Raw genomic sequence first — 17,444 nt, 5'->3', positions numbered from 1 at the left:
TCCTGGGGTGAATATGTTTGCTTATCCTGCAAAAAAATACAGTATGAAAATGTAGTTAAAGTTTTATAATCCTCGCAGCTCAACACTTTCACTTTTTTCTTTTAGCTCGATTGTTATAATTTACATTTTCACATAGAATCTGTCAGCATCTCCCCTCCCCAGACCTGTTATACCCCTGTCTGTCCCGAAGGATCTCACCCCTTCGCCCCCACATAGCATCACCCCACTGTCATTGTCCCCCAGGAGCCCCACAAAAGGGACCATTTGACCTCTGAACACACCCCCATTTCCTCTCTTTTGAAAGTGTCCTGGCCCACAGAAAGTCTCATTCCGACTCAAAGGAAACTGTACATCAATAAAAGATGGCCAGCCAAACCTCATAGAAAAAAACTGAAGAAAAACACTTGCATTTCGCCCCAGCTGAAATTGACAGAGTGGGCCACTTGTTTCCTAGCAACAGACGCCTACAGCACAGGAAGTTACAAGTTCACAGTTCAATTTGGTGTGGCGTGACTCCCTTGGACCTCGGAGTTGAATAAATGCCCGGGGTCACAGCCTACGATTTAGTATCGTAACAGCATTTGATTACAAGGAGCATGCATGCATTTCGAAATATCGAATGAATTAATGCAACATGAGGTTGTGTGATATAACATCTGTAAACAGTGCGTACCGGAGAGTATACAATATGAACTTTTTTATATCTTTTTTTGTGTTAAAGGAGGAATTTTTGAGGAATCTTTACACAGCTGTTATCCATACATGTACAGTTGATCTGCTCATTCATAATTCCCACATCTGGGAAATTGTCTTTCCTTCCATACAGTAAATATCTTTCTATAAAGTTATTTAAAGAAAATAAACCAGACACAGACCATCAACACACAATTTTCATCAACACAAATTTTATCAACACAATCTCATGAGTCATGGCAATTTGTAAATATTTTATAAGTTGATTAAGTCATATGAATTCATATAAATGTATATATTTTGTATGATCTGATTTCGGCCCTGCGGTGTTGGATTTAGAGGTGGGGTATCAGTAATCCCTTTTTCCATTAATCATACATTTTTGTACGATTCACTTTGTACTCATAACTCATAACTTTTTTTTTTGTTGTTGCCAGCCAGCGCCAGCATTTTTTTATGATTTTCACAAAAGTTTAATGCCTTCCAGAACATGTACTTCTTTAAATAAACAAACAACATTTTAAGTGAAAGAACAGACCCTCTGCTTTCAAAAAAAAAAAAAACATCTTTTAGAGATGCACCAAAAGGAAAAATATTGGTCGTAGCCAGATAAAATGAGAAGGCCGAATTTTCTCACCATTTCACAATTTAGATTTGTTTTAAATTACATCAGAATGTCCATTACTATATTTATTTCACATTATTTAACAATGAGCATTTTTTTTATATTCCAGTTGTCATTATAGGGCCTTTTACACTTTTCTGATCAAATAGCTATCTAACTTAAAACTGTCCATTTTACATTAGACCACATAAATGAGTCTTGGCTAAACGGAAATTAATCCGATTTTCTATCCCAGTGCAAAATGCAAATAAACTATTCATTACTCTGCCTTATGAAACTTGCATGACGCTTATGCAGCACTGTACTGTGAGCAACAGAAGTGCGCCTGTGTGTATGGTCAAGCACAAGCAAAGGAAGAGAGAGAGAGAGAGGCGGCGGCAAGATTGACAGGAGATGACAGAGGAAAAAGCTGTCTAACAAAAAGCTTTTGTTAATAAACATTTTATTTCTGCTTTCATATAAGCATGTTTGTCATTGTAGGACTTTACTGGTTCTAGGAAGTTTTTATTACGTACTGCAGCTGCTCTATGACATGAGATAAAAAGTTAAAGTCTCTCGTTCTCCATGCTTGTGCAATCAGCAAACAAATACCCAGCACTGCCGTCACCGTGTCTTTTTTCATATGCTACATGGTGTTTAGAATGTCTTGATTTTAAATGATACATTAAACTTGTAGTGCTGTATGTGTTCGTGTCTTTCTAGGACACTTTAAAATGTTTTCACCAACATGTGTGCTGCATTTGCGCATCTCTCACTGTCTCTGTTTACATTTGATTGCTTCATTAAATACCACATTGTTCGGTAAAATTTATTTGGTCTTTTCACTTGTTCGAATTTTGGTTTCCAAACATTCGGTGCAACCCTACTATCTTTATTTATTCTTTTTCTCTCAAATATGGGTAGGTTTCTTCAAAATTGCCTAATTTTGAGCAAAACGCTGAAATAATTGCATTTTTGGAAAGGATCAGTGGATGTTTCCTACTGGATAATAGCAGAAATATGGATTGCTGACATTTGCAGGGAAGTGCATTCTTTTAATTGACAAAATAACTTGTCAATGGCGGAGAAAAGCACTAATTAGGCACCTCATAAAATGCGTACAAATTCCTGTGAAATGTTATGCAAAATCCACTTATACAAGAGTCTGGACATATATGTGTGTTGGCAGTGTGTGAACACAACCACCCTACAATGAAAAAAATCAACCTCAATCTCTTTTTAAAACCCCATTGAACCAAAGCAGTCTCATTAGACATGCTGTTTTGATTCTCTTGTTATTGTGATGTCACGCAAACAAAACCCCGCCCACAGCCACTGACTGACTGGTTTATTTTACCCAAAAGCTTTTCTAAATGTGTTTATTAGCACGTTGTAGCACTAATCAGCTAAAGATATATTGCATCAGTCTGTATTCACAGGAATCAGATCTATTTGAACTGAAAGCAGTCACTGGCTGTTAGCAAGGGAGTGAAGAGCGGTCGCTCATCTGCATTTAAAGGTACAGGAAAGCTCCTACCCAAATAGGGTCATTTTGGACATGCTATAAGAAATGATCTGTGTGTAAGTTTGAGCTGAATTTTCAGAGAGACATGCTAGGCACACCTAAGACTGAAAAAATTCTTGTAAAATGGGCACATTATGTGCCCTTTAACATAGGTAAAGTCTAAATCCAAGTTGATTATGCTTAAAATGTAAGTGCAATATTTTTGTGGGAATAAATATTTTTTTCATTCATTTTTTTATATATTGGGTAAGCTGTTTAAGTTCAGGTTTTTTATTCGTGTCATACATTACATTCACTTCCTCTGCCATTACCAGAAACACCTTATCAAAGGCTCATTATTCAAAAGAATCCTGAAAAGGAAGCGGTTTCAAATTTGAGGCACAGTTCGTTGTCTCTACAGTATTTGGCATTAACCACGGCAGCTCAGAGGAATACAACAAAATGAATGTACTCGTGTTATCCCAACAAGAACCCAAGCGGTGCATTTGACACACACGTCGAGCCAAACTCAAAACAATGTCATGTGACATTATTTCATCTGATCCCATCAAGCTTTGTCAGTGCATTAATATACCCTTCATGCTAATCAATGATATTTTGAAGGGTTCAAATGATTCCAGATTAACCCTGCCATGGAGCTTGGCTTAAAACCACACGGTCTGTACAAAGCAGATGATGTGGGGCGAGACATCACGCCTGTGACATGGACAACACCTCCATCTCAAGTAGCTATATAAATAAATCTCGGCCATCCACCATATCTTCCCGTTCGACTCCTCCGGAGAAGCAACCATCTTTACCCCGCTACGCACGTATCTCGTTACGGTAGAACGCCTATGATCAGTTCACTAAGTATGATTACATTTAAACGCAGGCTTTCCCAGCATCGGCTCATGTGGTAGAAATAACATCTTTAACCAGGGTAAATACACACGGCACACAGTCCGTACCTCCTCTGTAACTCAACCTAATTCAGACTGTGGAAGGAGTTTACATTGAGAGGCCAGTTTCAAAGTCTGAGAAGCCTTAAAAAACTGATTTGCACGTCTGGCTTCGGGTTCAGAGTTCGCACCTCGCTGGAAGTTTGGATATGAAAACGTGTTTTCTGCAAACGTTCGCTCTTTTTAGAAAATCTAGCGCTGCTAAATGTAGCGACGAAGGAGTGATGACCTGAGCTGTCCTGAGAGATAAAGAACCAAGAGAAGTTTAGCAGGCTCTGCCGAGGTGACATGGAAAGGTGCGGACATTCAGTATGGGAGGAGAGTTGTTTGGACTAGGGGCTTTTACCATGACGAGTGTGGGTTTTTTATGGCCTTTTGGGGCAGAGGCAAAGCCTCCATCTGATACACATGACTGTGTTATTGCTAAATGTGTGGCAGCACCCATAACTAAAACAGAGTCAGAGTCAAAGCTAAACCATAACACATTCAATCTGGATGAAACTGGATGAAAGACATAAGCGTGTTATTGCATATACAGCTTCAGGTTTGGGAGAACATATTGAACACAGTGGAATGTAATGGACTTGAAGAGACAAAGCAAGTTCAGGTCCATTTGAACACATTTTAGCCTAAAGTAATCAATCCAATCCAAATTTTTTATCTATCTGTCTGTCTGTCTGTCTGTCTGTCTGTCTGCCTGCCTGCCTGCCTGCCTGTCTAATCTAATCTAATCTAATCTAATCTAATATTGTCTGTCTGTCTGTCTGTCTGTCTATTTAATCTAAATCTAATCTAATCTAATCTAATCTAATCTAATCTAATCTAATCTAATCTAATCTAATCTAATATTGTCTGCCTGTCTGTCTATCTAGTCTGTCTAATCTATCTATCTGTCTGATTGTCTGTCTGTCTGTCTGTCTGTCTGTCTGTCTGTCTGTCTGTCTGTCTAATATGTCTGTCTATTTGTCTGTCTGTCTGTTTAATCTGTCTGTCTAATCTCTCTGTCTGTCTGTCTGTCTGTCTGTCTGTCTGTCTGTCTGTCTGTCTGTCTGTCTATCTATCTATCTATCTATCTATCTATCTTTCTGTCTGTCTGTCTGTCTGTCTGTCTGTCTGTCTGTCTGTCTGCCTGCCTGCCTGCCTGCCTGCCTGCCTGCCTGTCTAATCTAATCTAATCTAATCTAATCTAATCTAATCTAATCTAATCTAATCTAATATTGTCTGTCTGTCTGTCTGTCTGTCTGTCTATTTAATCTAAATCTAATCTAATCTAATCTAATCTAATATTGTCTGTCTGTCTGTCTGTCTGTCTGTCTAATATGTCTGTCTATTTGTCTGTCTGTCTGTTTAATCTGTCTGTCTAATCTGTCTGTCTGTCTGTCTGTCTGTCTTTCTATCCTATCTGACTATCTATCTGTCTGTCTGTCTATCTGTCTGTCTAATCTATCTGTCTGTCTGTTTAACTATCTAGTCTGTCTGTCTGTCTGTCTCTCTGTCTGTTTGTTTCTGTCTGTCTGTCTGTCTGTCCAATCTAATCTAAGATAATCTAATCTAATCTTGTCTGTCTGTCTGTCTATCTAATCTAATCTAATCTAATCTAATCTAATCTAATCTAATCTAATCTAATCTAATCTAATCTAATCTAATCTAATCAAATTTATATGTCTGTCTGTCTGTCTGTCTGTCTGTCTGTCTGTCTGCCTGCCTGCCTGCCTGCCTGCCTGCCTGTCTAATCTAATCTAATCTAATCTAATCTAATCTAATCTAATCTAATCTAATCTAATCTAATCTAATATTGTCTGTCTGTCTGTCTGTCTGTCTGTCTGTCTGTCTGTCTGTCTGTCTGTCTATTTAATCTAAGTCTAATCTAATCTAATCTAATCTAATATTGTCTGTCTGTCTGTCTGTCTGTCTGTCTAATATGTCTGTCTATTTGTCTGTCTGTCTGTTTAATCTGTCTGTCTAATCTGTCTGTCTGTCTGTCTTTCTATCCTATCTGACTATCTATCTGTCTGTCTGTCTATCTGTCTGTCTAATCTATCTGTCTGTCTGTTTAACTATCTAGTCTGTCTGTCTGTCTGTCTCTCTGTCTGTTTGTTTCTGTCTGTCTGTCTGTCTGTCCAATCTAATCTAAGATAATCTAATCTAATCTAATCTAATCAAATTTATATGTCTGTCTGTCTGTCTGTCTATCTAATCTAATCTAATCTAATCTAATCTAATCTAATCTAATCTAATCTAATCAAATTTATATGTCTGTCTGTCTGTCTGTCTGTCTGTATGTATGTATGTTTGACTGTCTGTTTATATGTCTGTCTGTCGGTCTATCTATCTAATCTAGCATGCATTATAGGTGGGCATTATGAAACTGACAAGGTAATCGGCCAATCATAGCATTATGGAGCAAAAGTTTTGCCACGCACTGTAAAGATGATATCAAATCAACATATATTTTAATGTTACTTTACCTTAACAAATTAAGTTAAACAATTTCAAATTGTCTTTATAAGTTATAAGTCAAAAATTAAAATAGTAGGCTGAATAGACTTGCAAAACGCAGTTGTTTTAAGATTTGTTTTTACAGTGCAAAAGACAAGTTGCCTCTTTCTGAAACTACATCTGCTAATAACATTGTCGCACTGTGTTTCTTTAAAAAGATGAAGCTTACATGCTATATGATCTCATATTTATTCTATCGCATATTTTGTTCTGTCACTTCTTTTTGTCTTATTTTTAAGGAGGCGCTTCCTCCTGCGCTTCCTTTGAGAAAATGTCCCCGGTTGAACTCCACCAACAAGATATAAGATGGAGACAAATGTTGTTGAGACACAGTTTTAGAGCCACAAAATCAGGAAGACATCTGACAGTCAGGAACACACACACGCGAAGGAAAACACGTGTATGCAAACATAACTCATCTGTATGAGGGTTATCTCTTCCTGACCTCCATATGCAGAGAGTCAGTTGCTTACACAGCTGGTGAGGCCACTGAGTAACTGCAGCCCCAGTAGATACAAACTTTATCCATAATCCCACAGCATCAGAACGATCTACTCTTTGTAGTTTTGCCACGCCTCATGTCTAGTTCTGTGTAGGTTAGAGAGACACATGTGAGAAGTCAGAATGAGATGTGTTTTGAGGGGTTTTTTGGGGGGTTTCTTCTATTGTGAGACTTTTGTTTTCCACTGACCGACAGAAACATAAGGACGTAGACGTGTGTGGAAGTGTGACCTACTTAGTACATAAAACATATGTGAATTCACATACACAAACACACACACACACACTCACACTCGCAGAACTCCCCAACCACACAAGTTGCATGGGCTTTATGTCTTGACGGTACATATATCACTAGAGATTAACAGAGGCATGCACTGCACAGCCAACAGATGTAGCAATTCGTCACTTTTTATCTCTTCCTCTCTCTCTCTCTCTCTCTCTCTCTCTCTCTCTCTCTTTCTCTCTCTCTCTCTCTCTCTCTCTCTCTCTCTCTCTCTCTCTCTCACACACACACACACACAAACACACACACACACACACACACACACACACACACACAAATTCCAAACACAGTGTTTCACCACCTGACGCACTGTGTGAACTTTATGCAGTCGAGAATACATGTGCATTTGTGTGTGTATGTGGAGTGGGGGTGCAAGAATACCTCCTTATGATTGCATACACCACAACTTTCAGAGAGATCTATGAGAGACCACCATACAACAGGCCAGAATCTTCACTGGCGTCCCTGAAAGATGAGTTTTAAAGACAAGATGACACTGATTATAGACTTACTTGGTGACTAAGCACTTACCAGAGGTATAACTCCCACGCTAACATCAAAAGCACTTATACATCTGTATATCACCCAAGGATCTTTGACTGTATAGTGACACACTGCTTTTTCACTAAAGGTGAAAAGGTTTCACCCTTTGGCAATAAACCTGGAGAATTGCACAAACTTGAGGTTAAGGTGAGGTAAATCTAAAAAAATGTCACTTTGTAAGAAATATGGAGTATGGACTTTCAGTGAGTAAATCCTATAAACATGCGCTTAAAATATCTGTGCAAACTCAACAACCGGACCAAGGACGTAAGAAAACACCAGGTGAGCGAACAAAAGCATTCAGGCCTGTTTTTGACATTTAGCACTGAGTTGCAGTGCAGTAAGTCACTGAAATTCTTGAGAAGAATGGCAGGATAGAAAGAGAGAGAATAAACTGTGGATTTTTCATTGTTGCAGTTGACTGACTTAGGGGCAATCACACCAAACGCGTAGAAACGCAAGGCGCGCCGCACCGTCTTTTTTGTCACTTTAAAAAAGAGCAGTGCGGCACAGCTTTTTATATTGCAAGGCAATCGGCGAGTCAGCTGTCTTGTCAATGAAATATTGAAGCGTGAGCGCTCTTTTGCTGTTAACTGTCATATTAGCAGAAACTTTAAAAGGAGGACACTTGCTCTATTCTTGATGGAGGGTGAGAGGTGCACAAACACACAGGAGACAGTGAGTGAGTGAAGTCCGGTTGTTTCAAACAACCGTAAACTTCTGTCACCACAACGGAAAGCCTGCCTCTTCCCTCATTCGATTGGACAATGGAAAGACGTGAATGACATCGGACGCTTATCGGCTCTCAGCGCTCAGCGGCAAAAGGCGTTTGGCTCACATAAACATCATGCAAAAAAATCATTCAAAAAAGGTGCCTGCATCTGCCATAAACGCATTTGGTGTGACCGGCCCCTTTGGTTGTATTTACATAGATAGTGATCAGCTGTTTGTTTAGACAAGCGAAAAAATCTATTTTGGTGTATCCAAATCAAATTCTTTTGCACTTTAATAGTTTGAAGAGCCAAAACTGAAATCTTAATTTCAGAGAAATGTTCAGAGAATTCAGTATATATATATATATTCAGTTATATATTTTTTTCATTATTTTATTTTACTTTTCTTTTCATTATTTTATTTTCCTTTATTTTTTCATTATTTATTTAGTTTTATCTCTATTTAATTTTTATATTCTATTATTATATTTTATTTATTTTTTTCATAACTTTATTTAAAAAAACATTATTTTTATTTATAGATCCAACTATTTAAATATCTGGAGTCTGAAGGTGTATTGAGAAAATTGAGAAAATCCCTCATAAACTTCTACTTCTGTGGCACTCTATTAAGTTGCATTCCTTCAATTGACTTTCTCTTTCTTTTAAGCCTCTTGTTTCTTGTGCCTCTCATTCTCGGCCAGACCAGCAGACTCTCGTTGCTGACCTCAGTCTTGCTTTCTTATGTTTGTAATTTCACCTCTTAACAAGCTAAACAACATTTGGTCTCCAGATTTACCTCCCTTACACTTTTCTCATTCACAATCTCTCCAACTCATGGTTAGCTAACGTCAGAGTACCTCCTTGATTATCTCATCCATGCTTGAACACCACAAACAGCAAGAAATGGTTGAAAATTTGGACTATGGACAGATTACTCAACCAACAAGTAGTTGCGAATATAAACGGCTATCCTGTCACAGGTCAGTGCTAAAGTTGGCAAAATCTACTATGTTATTAAATCTCATTTAAGATTGGACGGCACAATCAAAAAGCATCTGATAGCAATAAAGGAGTAGCAGACGGACGTGTTAAAGAGGTAGATAGTATTAAGAACATACTGTTTTAAAACGCCCTGTCTGAAAAGGGTACTTTTATCCACACTGATCTAATACTAGGTAGCTTGATAGTTTTGAGGACTCTAATAATGTATTTTTCAATAAAGTATTTTAGGACCGCTCATTTTCTTAATGACTCAACTGTCTTTTTTTAGGACAGTTCAGGTCATTAACTTTGTCACATTAAGCTCCTGCGCAAAATTTGCACAAGTTCACGCGCAGTGATTCCAGTTACGCAACTTTTCCTTAAATATGCTGGCCCACCAGCATGCACACATGCATGTGCATAAATTCGTGGCACCCCTGTGAATTTATTCCCTCTCGTCTCATATGAAGACGCTGATGATGTAATTCTCATTTGTCAAAATGATCGACAGGTAGGAGAGAATTAAGCATGAGTGACAGTGCCTCACTTGCCCCAGTTCGGTTTCACCCCACATGTACAAGTCGCTCCACCAACCCCCTCGCAATCCGTCTAATAGGACGTCCCCCATCAGGGTAGGAGGTTGGATGCCAGTCCCAATTCATCCATCAGTCAGTGAATAGGGTGTATGGTGGCGAGTAAGGGGGTCCTTTCAGTCCAGTGAGAGAGGGTGAGAATAAGGTCATTTGCTTCTGACTTGAGCAAAATGAGACATGATCCAAAAGCCTGACATGTGGCTGACAGAGAACCGGGGACGGATGAATACAACACCGAGCATGAAATATCTTCATAAATATTTTGAAAAGAATGTAAAGGGATATTCTGTTTGCATCTGGTTCACCAATAAATTGTTTCTTCGAAGAAAGTGTTTCTGAAATTTGCGGAAATAATCAAATCCAGAAGGTCCCGTGGCCACTGAAATCTCTTGCAAACATTTCCATTGCACACCATCAGGAAAGATGAAGCACATTCCCAGATTAGCTTTATCAGAACCACTGTGGCGTGTGCATGCGTCCTGGTTATCCATTCAGATTACAGATGGGCTAACTGGTAGGAACATGATGGACATAATGAAGACCTGGCAAAGTCTTGGCTTTACTTTCTCTCTTGCACATATGCACATGCATCTGTTCCACGTTAACACATTAAATGCCTCAAAGGTGTTTGAAAACACTGCGGTGATCATTTTCATCTTGAAATGATCTGCGATTTAGATTGTGCCAAATTAAAAAGTCGTACGCAACAAAGAGATTTACTTCAGAGAGGATACCGTGATGATGACATGATGTAACGTCTCTCAAAATCTAAAGAGCAACAGGTTAGAAAGTCTCGCTGGCCAGAATCGCATAATCACAGATGTTTACTGAATAGATACCTCGTAACTATAACAATACAATGTGTGAATGTCCCTACAGATTGTTTCACACAGCATAGTTTGACAGGCAGCGTCAGATTCTGCCATTACTTATGAAGGCCACCTAAAGCTTTGTGACATTGGGTGCTATAGATATGAGAGCTCTGAAGCAGCTTGTGGGCTTATACGGTTGCTATGGCGAGTAGGCAGAACAATGCAATTAGACCTCAGCGATCTGTCATTCAGATCAGGTTTAACATAATGGACGACGGAAGACGACCTGAAGATTTACACCCATCACCAGTAACACTGGGAAAGTGCTGTGAGCGATCATTAATCAAAATCACACCTCCCTTCTCTGTCAGTCCATCTAGTCGTCCGTTCATTCGTCCATCCGACATCCGTCAAACTCACGCTGCCTCCAAACGTTTCCCTTTTTGGTGCCGATCTGGCCACGAATGCTTATCATTGATTTTGACAGAATATTAGTCACAATCCTGTATCACCTCCCACTGATCTCACATTCATCATCGTCAGCTTTTCAAAACACGCACGCTTGTCAATGATGTGACAGTGTAACTCTTACTCACCGAGAAAAAAACATTTGAACGAAATGAGTGACAATTTCAGATGTCAGGAGAAATTATAAGACAGACCTCTAAGCATCAACAGAGAATTTTCCTGCATGTTTGTGTGTGGGTTGCTGCTCCGAGTGATGAATGAGGAGTTGCTTTGGGAGCTGATCCATCAGGGCTCCAGACAATCCAGACAGGCCCACATGCTGAGGTCCACATTCTCACTGACCACCCTCAGAGAGGAGGGCCAAACATTGACAGGAAATGACCTCAGTGCCCACCCTCTCAATTATGGTCATATACATTATAATTGGCCTTTATAGCATGACATCAGCACTCCAGACATAACAACAGATGCACTTTAGCCGGACCAGCTACTGTTGTTAAAACAGATGGGTAGCAAATATTCTTTTATTGGTACTAAATAGTTGCATACAAAACAGAATAATAGCACACCGTGCATGTTTGGTGATAAGATTGATTATCCTGCTATAATGGGATTTTCTATGTGAGAATTTTTTTTGAACAATTATATGCTTTCCTTAAACCCATACACGGTACTTTTTTCTGCCTTAAATTTGTATGTACAAATAAATTGGCTTCACACAACTTGCTGTAGCTCATAAAAATAAATTGCTTAACTTATTCTGAGGAGTTGAAGTAATGTAAAAACATAAAAAAATAAACTAAATGACTTGTAAAGCCAATCTGATTTTACCTAAAAATGTAGGCAGCAAACTGCAGTAACATACAGTAAAATATGGTGCTGATACTCTATTCAAACAATCAGCGAGATGGTAAGAAAACCATTGCAGAGGAAATGAGGTCAATACTTTACTGTTTTTTCCATCATAATCATCAAGGCCATTTGATTATGGTTTGCAGTGTAATAGTGAGGCCGGATGACAGCATACACTATCCAGTCAAGCGTGAGCACTCCCATCTGCTAGTATGTGATTACCGCTTGCCCTGACAGTTAACACTTCCGCATTATCTCAGTTTCAAAATAATCCCCCAAATCTCTCACACACCTGTGATTGTTTCAGATTATGTGCCTGTTTTTGCCGATCATGAGGCTTTTATTGAAAACACAGTTTCGCTTATCACACAAAACCTGGTGCTATTCAAGATATATTCAAACTATAGTGCGAACAACATAAACAAGTGGCTTTTGTGGACAAAGTTAAAGCAATATAAATAACAAGTAAATACTTTAGTTTAAACACATCTTAAGAGTATCAACTACTACACTGAGCTAACGTTACTGTGTAAAATGAATGTATACGATGAATACAATGTTAGCTACATTTCCTTGAATTCCTAAACTTTTTCGACATTGTTACTAGCCAGGCCAATAAACAAACACAGATCAGAAGTTAAAGGAAAAGTATGAAGGATTGTGGCCAAAACTAGTATTGCAAAAACAAAACTTGTGGCTAAAACTGGTACTGCAATCACACAACTGGTGGCCAGTACACAACATGACAACATAAACATCAGTTGAAGGCTGCAACTCCACTTTTTAAATGACAATATCTTGGCAAGACCACTGTTGTCAGTGATATAAGTATTTGAAATGAAAATGATTTCTTAATGTCTAGTGACATGTCAGGGCCATTTTATGATTAATTGATATAAATTTCTTACATACTGTTCCTTTAATTTCGGGCCATGTGCATGGCCGTAGCCAGCTATGAGGTCACTGTAATTTTTCCATATAAAAATAAAATTTGAAGTTCTCTGAATGACTAATTTGTTTTTCAAAAAGAATCCGCATATATAATTAAGTTTGGACAGTTTACTGTATAGTTTAGTGTAAAATGACGAAGATTGGCTTAAGCTGCGACGGCGGGTACAGAATTTGCAGTGTTGCCAGATCCTAAAATCCTCTTTAGACGTAGTGTTTTAGCAATTAATGTGACACTTTATGTGACATTATCTATAAAGTGATTGTTAGGTGTAGGTTATTATTACAGATTTCTCTGATTTATTTCTGAAATACAAGGTTTGGACGAACTTTGTTTTTTAAGGCCAATTATTTTTGCTTGTTTTTCGTACTAATATCTGGCAACATGGAAACTGAAAGTTATCGAATAAGACGCATCATTCAGCGCGAGGTGGTTATTGCGGATACTACATTCAGTAAGATAAAAGCAGTAATCATCATAATTGTGTCTGTAAGAGTATCAACAGTATCAACAACACTATCGAAAAACAGAAAATAACTCTGGTACAAAGATGTAGAAGAATTGGGTTTAAATAAAATATGCCAAATATGTTAAAACACATAGCGTACAACGGTAAAACTAATCTCAACAAAACATAAGCATTAAGAATTCTGTTATTTAATTTAATTTAGAAGTTAACCTTTAACCTTTAAGTCATGCTGAAAACAATAAGAGCACTAAACAAGTTCTTGTTTAAAATCTTGTAACGTTTTTGTTAAAATGTTAAAAAGTAATAAATAATTTAGCAGTCCCAGTCCATCCCCCAAAACAGAGTGTGTACCCAAAGTGTAAAAAGGTTAAGACAGAGATCCCAGGTAAAAAATAAAGTATGCTTCAATGTACTTAAACCACTTAAATACTAGCAAGTACATTTGTAAGTTATGTACAAATGTTAAGTACAAAAATACTTATTAAAAGTAAAGTTCTACTTGAGCAGTAATTCAGTTTACCTGAAAAAGTAAGAATACCAGTACCAACTAGATTTTTATTGACATAAATGATGTCTCAAAATAACACTTAAATGTTCTTAACTTAATTTTAAGAAGTACCAAAAACAAATGTGATATATGAGCCACAAAATGAGTGCACGAAAATAGTACATTTACTAAGTGTACTTAAAAAGTGTATTTTATTTAAGTGCACTTTTTTCACCTGGGATTGCATTTGTTAACTCTTAGCACCCCACCCTGGACCTAGGTAATTTTCAAACCCTGGCCATGTGCGTAACCTTGACAACACATGTGCGTCTCTAAGACAAGTGTATGACTTCTTTTTAGCTGAATACAAACATTTACCCCAATAATTTACTCATTTTAATGCCAATCAGTTTAGATGACTTCTGTTCTTTAGCCAAACCCTTTTTTTTTGTGCTTGGGGGGCACTTACAGCCAAACAGTGCCGGCCTGAGCCTCTTGGGGGCCCTAAGCAGAATGTGTTTGGGGGCCCCCCTCCCACCACGCGGACACAAATGTCACGCTCTAATGTTACATTATAAATGAATAATAATTTAAATAATGAAAAAAATCTATACTTAAATAAAATACTTTATTCTTCAATGTGTCATGTCATATTAACAGGCTATGGAATGTTAACATTGGCCAACAAGAAAAACCTCATCTGCTGCATCATCAGCTGTGGAGACACTGACACTTGATGAAACATCAGGGGCGGGTGGAGTTGGTTGTGCTCCAAAGTACTTCAACAGTGTTCCTGAAAAAAAATAGCATTGGATAAGTGCATAGTTGATCGAGCAGAATGAGTTTATTTTGCTTATTTTTCATTACTTACACAACAAGCAATAAATAAATAAATATAGGATAGCACTGTTACATCACTACCCACCATATAAATAAGATTGAAGTCCATTTTCATCACAGAAATCTCCCTACCCAACATGGTATTGGTATATATTCTCATAAAGTCCAATACCATCTCTTACCAAAGATCTTAGACAGAGAGCGCATGTGCTTTGCCTATGAAGCTGGAACGTTACCGATGTTGGAACGTTCACTTCAACACATACAGCAATGCTAGCTAGGGGTGTGATGGATCACAAAACTCACGGTTCGGATCACATTATGGTTTTTGAGGCACAGATCTGATCATTTTTCGGATCAGCAGAATAAGGGGTTGGAAAAACTAATAAAAAAATGAAGAAATTACTTACAAACATTTATAAAAAGAACAAAGTTGCACATTAAGTAAGGGCTAAAATTAGCATTAGGTACAGAAATCAAATCAAATGAATCATAACACTTTATTGTATGAATTAAATATAATTATTCTTTTTTAGAGCTACAGAAGTGATTTTCTCTTTGTCTTGGAAGGTTTGATTAACATTAATGACACAGACTTAAGTAGGTTAATTAAGGTTACTGTCTCTTTAAGAGAAGCACGGACCTGGTTTCTGCCTAATCTATACATAAACCGTCTAAAGACATAAACAACTGTTTTTATTGGAAAAGAGTACTGTGGAGATCATTTTGTTTGTATGTGCCCTGTCAAGAACAGAAAGATTTTATGTGTGCCCTACTAAGTGCACTTATACGCGGCGCGCTCACACAGACGGAAATACAGACGGCGGAGCATAAAAACGTTATGTTCTTTTCAGTGCTCTATTCCTCAAATATATGTTAATGGACTACAGTATGACACAAAATAGCGTAACTCTCTCTAAAGTTTAAACATCAAGTGTTAGTGTTCTGATCTCTGAAGGGAGCTGGGCTGGACAATTTAAACCACATGGGCTTGCAGAATACTGCTCACCTTAGCGCCTTTTTGCGGGATAAATTGTTTAAAATCACTTGAAATGTTAACTTTTGCAAGCCTTTGAAACACGTGCAAATGATAAACTTTCACTATTTAAGCGCATGCGAGCCGAACCGTGGGTCGATCACGGTCACGGATTAACGTCGATCTGTCACACCACTAACACAAATTAAACATACTGTATATAATCATGCAAACATACCTTTATCTTGCTCTTTTTTCTCATCCTCGGTCCTTTTCTTTGTTCTCTTTTCGGCCCCAGAGGGATATATCCTTTTTTTTGACATGTCAAATGGCTCATCATTGTTTACAGTGAGTGACGACGTTGTGCACTTGCGCGCCGACGCGCAGGTGGCGCAGGTGTCTATGTTGCGCCTGACTAAAACGCTAGCACTGCAGACACATAGTTGTCTGCAAATCAAAATTTTCTTGTCTTAAATTATTCATTTATAAATTCGTATTCATTCATTCATCCATTTATATTACCTGTTTAAGTTATTTAATTGTATAAAAAATAAAAATAAAAAAAACGATTGGGGCGGGGGCCCCCTGGTGGCCAGCGGGGCCCTAAGCAGCCGCTTGGTTCGCTTATGCCTCGGGCCGGCATTGCAGCCAAACAAGGCACTGCAATACTTTATGTTTTTATTAAACATTTTAAATTAAAGATATATTTGTGGGGGGGGGCAATGCCACGCTGCCCCTCCCCAAACTAAAATAAAAGTTGGACTCTTTCTAGCTTTGTAACAGTATACGATTTTGTGAAGCCTATCCTTCACAAAAAAGGAATCCATACGACTTCAATGGGTTAATACAAAAGTCTTCTGAAGTGAAATATATGTCTTCTGTTTGTGAGAGAAAACATTTAGATCAAAAAATGTCAGCACACTGGCGTTTCGGTTTGAAAGATGATCATTTTATGACCACATTATTTAATTTAACTCTAAATGTTTTCAGCTGACGAAAGGAAGTGATACACACCTTGAATGGGATTATGGTAAAATTATAAGTAAATGATGGGGTAATTTTGATTTTCTGCTAAACTATTCCTTTAAAATGGCATGGATCCAACAAAAGCACATATTCTGTAGCCATCATAAAAGAAATCCAGCGGGAACCCAGTGCAGTAATAAATGCCTTCTAAAAGGAAAACATGTTTGTGTAATAAAAGAAAAAAAGAAACTTATTTAGCAAAATCAAAACATTGCAAGCACGTGGCATGCCTATAACTTTCAAATTTGTTTTATGCATCTCTCGTGACTAAACATCATCATCAGACACAAGAACCTAAAGATGATATTATTGATAAAAATGTGAAACATTTTGATAGCACACTTTTGGTGTCCTAAATTGTTGAGAAATTACCACATCTGTGCAGCACTTTTTTCCATTTGGTTGCCCTCAAATGGAAAAAAATTATGATATTACAAAGATCTCATTTTAAATGTTTGTTTTTCTGGGTTTGTCTCTTCATATTCCTTCTCCTGTCATTTTGTCTGTGCTGAAGCAATGACCCTTGTGTTCTTAATAACATATCGAGTAGTGCCTTGGTTGCTAAGTGGGGCTCCATCAGCGCTCCTGCAGGTTTGTGAGGAGATCTCATTACTGTGGGGAAATACTGCGAGGAAACGTTGATCGTTTCCTACACTCTCCTAGGATTCCATTTGCATCTAATT

At 37.9% G+C, this 17,444-nt stretch overlaps 1 long non-coding RNA gene across 1 annotated transcript; it reads right to left on the bottom strand.

The window, feature by feature from the left end:
* Positions 1–14,528: 14,528 nt before the first annotated feature.
* On the bottom strand, positions 14,529–16,306 carry LOC135734492 (uncharacterized). The gene is made up of 2 exons (XR_010527364.2): positions 15,974–16,306; positions 14,529–14,712 (listed from the first exon to the last, which is right to left on the bottom strand). It is a non-coding gene; the product is annotated as an uncharacterized lncRNA (long non-coding RNA).
* Positions 16,307–17,444: the final 1,138 nt, after the last annotated feature.

Source organism: Paramisgurnus dabryanus, chromosome 1 (genome assembly GCF_030506205.2).
Source record: "Paramisgurnus dabryanus chromosome 1, PD_genome_1.1, whole genome shotgun sequence".
NCBI lineage: Eukaryota > Metazoa > Chordata > Actinopteri > Cypriniformes > Cobitidae > Paramisgurnus > Paramisgurnus dabryanus.
Note: the sequence above shows the minus strand (reverse complement) of the source record. Positions and strands in the feature narration are given on the sequence as shown.